The sequence below is a fragment of the Sardina pilchardus genome, chromosome 23 (assembly GCF_963854185.1).
Source record: "Sardina pilchardus chromosome 23, fSarPil1.1, whole genome shotgun sequence".
Classification (NCBI taxonomy): domain Eukaryota; kingdom Metazoa; phylum Chordata; class Actinopteri; order Clupeiformes; family Clupeidae; genus Sardina; species Sardina pilchardus.
In genome coordinates, this window is record NC_085016.1 from 14,488,449 (window position 1) to 14,491,621 (window position 3,173).

Consider the following 3,173-nt stretch of genomic DNA (forward strand, 5'->3'; position numbering starts at 1 on the left):
TTCTTGCAGAGAGAGGCGGGGCTATCCTGCATCTCTATAGGAGGAAATGAGGAGGTGGGTGTTTGCCCTGAGGGGCCCACTTCCAGTCTACTGCCTTTAGGTAACACACACACACACACACACACACACACACACACACACACACACACACACACACACACACACACACACACACACATACAGTACATACATACAGACTTCTACCCACCAATGCACGTACACAAACACACACACACACATACACCCACACACACTAACACGCGCGCACACACACACACACACACACACACACACTCCCACATACTCACCACATATCAATGCTATTAGGTCACTGATCTTTTGAGATTTGATAGGAAGGAAGAAGATCTGAATCATCTATTTCATTACTAAGCTATTAAACCTCACTGCAAGTGTAATAATCTAATTACATAATAAAGTGAAATCAGTGTACTTTTAATGTAGTGAGTGTACGTGGGAATATGTATTGTATGTGTGTATATGGACACAAGATTGTAACGCTACAAGAGCCAAGACAATGACTATGAACTCTACCTCGTGGGGGAAAACATGCTTTGGATTCTCAGTGCTTTAGTTTGTCAACCGCAAGATATCTGTAATATTCAGCTCATCAAAAGTTTTTCTCATGAGCTTATAATGTGTTTCGTGATATAATATTTTGTGAATTTGTCACACTATTCTGATTCTTTGGTTGTATGTTGTGTTATATACTTTATGTTATTCCAAACACCTCTTCCACTCAACACAGCAGGTAGTTCAGTTATCAGACATCATTCCACTATATATAATAATAAATAATAACAACATGAAAATAAAAACACACGCATACTTTCTCTGGCAATGTAAAATGCTATATAGGCCCTATTCATTTCTTGATGTGTATTTGTGTAAAAGGTCCTATACAGCGTCTTAATTCTCTCTCTTTCCCTCTCTCTTTCCTTCTTCTCTCTGTCTTTCTCAGTTCTTTGCTCGTCTCTGTTTATCCCTTGCATTCCAGCGCTCTGACAATGTGCCAGTCTTCTCCTCCTCTCCCTCCCTTTCTCTGGCCTTTCTAACCTGTAGCCCTTAATCATGCATGCGCCATCACCTCCATCTCCCTGCCCTCTTCGTTCCTCTCTTCCCTCCTCTCTCCGTTTTTTTTCTTCTCTCCTCCGTCTCTCTCTCTCTCCCTCGGTATTGTCCATCTCCGCGGGTCTCCGTCCTGCTCTTTTGGTGGCTTTAATAAGCTCACTGGCCCGGCACGTCCACCATGCTGTGTTTGTCCTATGATCAGTGAGTTCTGCGAGCCGATGTGAGATGCGGTTTGACAGCGCCAGGTCAGAATTAGAACTAGAATTTGGAACTTAGAGTTCAATTTAGAGTTACAATTGTGTAAAAAAGTGCAATTTTTAGAGCAATAGAGAGACTATGTGTGGCTCTGAACTCATGTAACCTGCATATATTTCTGAAAATGTTCTAGCTTGTTGAATGAAACCAGTTCATTTTTTAAATATATTTTTTAGCATTCTCATAATATTCTGTAGCAGTGACCATGACATAACAGAACCACCTGTATTTTTATTTGTTCCATCACTAATTGTAATGAATTATAAATTGTTGGAAAATTTTGCTGTCCATAGTCATCAGGATCTCAGGCAAAACAGCATAATTAAATAAATATCAGTTACAGAACTAGACCCATTGGCACAATATCTTACATGAAACGTACCAGGGTTGGTGTTCTTAGGATGAGACCTGCTCTTGACCTCAGCCCTTCATAAATACTCAGTGTCAGCGGAAAAAGTCATTAGCTACTTGTTGATCTATCAGGAAACACAGTTTCACTGGATGGAACACAAACCTGTGTAAGCATGGCCTTGTTTTGTATGAGGACCTTCAAGAGTTCCAGCAATTGTGTAACAGCTGGTTGTTTCAAACCATGAAGTAAGTGGAAATCTGGTTGTTGCAACAAACTCTTCCCTTTTGATGACTGTCTTTTCTGATATGTCTTATATCTGTGAGGTTTCTGTTTACTGGTTATATTAAAGGCTGATTTGTTTGGCATGCCTTTGAGTGGCATAAACAACACAAAAAATCTCTCACATAAAAAAATAAGTTGGCAACATATGCACAAACACAGAAATCTCATGCATATTTAAAGACACATTCCATCTCACAAGAAACCACATACTAGGAAGATCCAGGTGTCTTTGTCCTTAATAATCAGGCCTTTGGAACCTCTGTGTGAAATTCCTCTGTCTTCTCATTATCAGCTAACAGTCTCAGTTCCCAGTTCCACACTCATTGCAGTATCATATACACACACATTCCACTCTGAGGTCTTTCACTGACGCACTGACACTGTCACACACACACACACACACACACACACACAGTGACACACACATACAGATTACTGCTGTTGATGCACACACACACACACACACACACACACACACACACACACACACACACACACACACACACACACGAGTAGGCTACTCACAGGTCACTGTTGATACACTCACTGCAGAGGCCTGTAGTCAGTTATCGGGGCTGAAAGAGGTGTAGACAGCTCACACAGTGCCCAGGCAGAGTATCCTACGATAGTGTTTACATACACATACACACACACTCACATGGGCTGAATGCTGGATAATGTTTGGTGGTACTTAACACTTGAACCGTCCATTATATGACAAAACAGTGTCATAAACACTCAATTGCACATGACCTCTCATGTCACTAGTAATCATGTCGATAGATCTTTAAGTGTCTTTGGCGTAATGCTTGAATTATGATCACATGAGAGGATCTGGTGGAATGTTGATACTTTAGCTCAACAGCAATCAAACACACCCTTCCTTTTCATGCTCTTAATCTTACCTTCATAATGATTTGTCTTCTGTACTACGAATACAGCCTAATTCACCCTAACTGACAGTTTTTTGCAAATTCAGTCAACTGCTACTTATGGTCCTCTTGTCCATTCAGTGTCTACACAAAAACTCCAGTTCATCCACAGTACAATGGGAATCAAATGTAAAGACTATTATAGCCAACAGTAAACTATTACTAGGCTTACTTTATTACTTCTATATCATTCCAACCCATCAACCCATTGCTTCAAGAGCATAGAATGGAGGGGTTTAATATGAGTGGCTCCTAAATTTAGA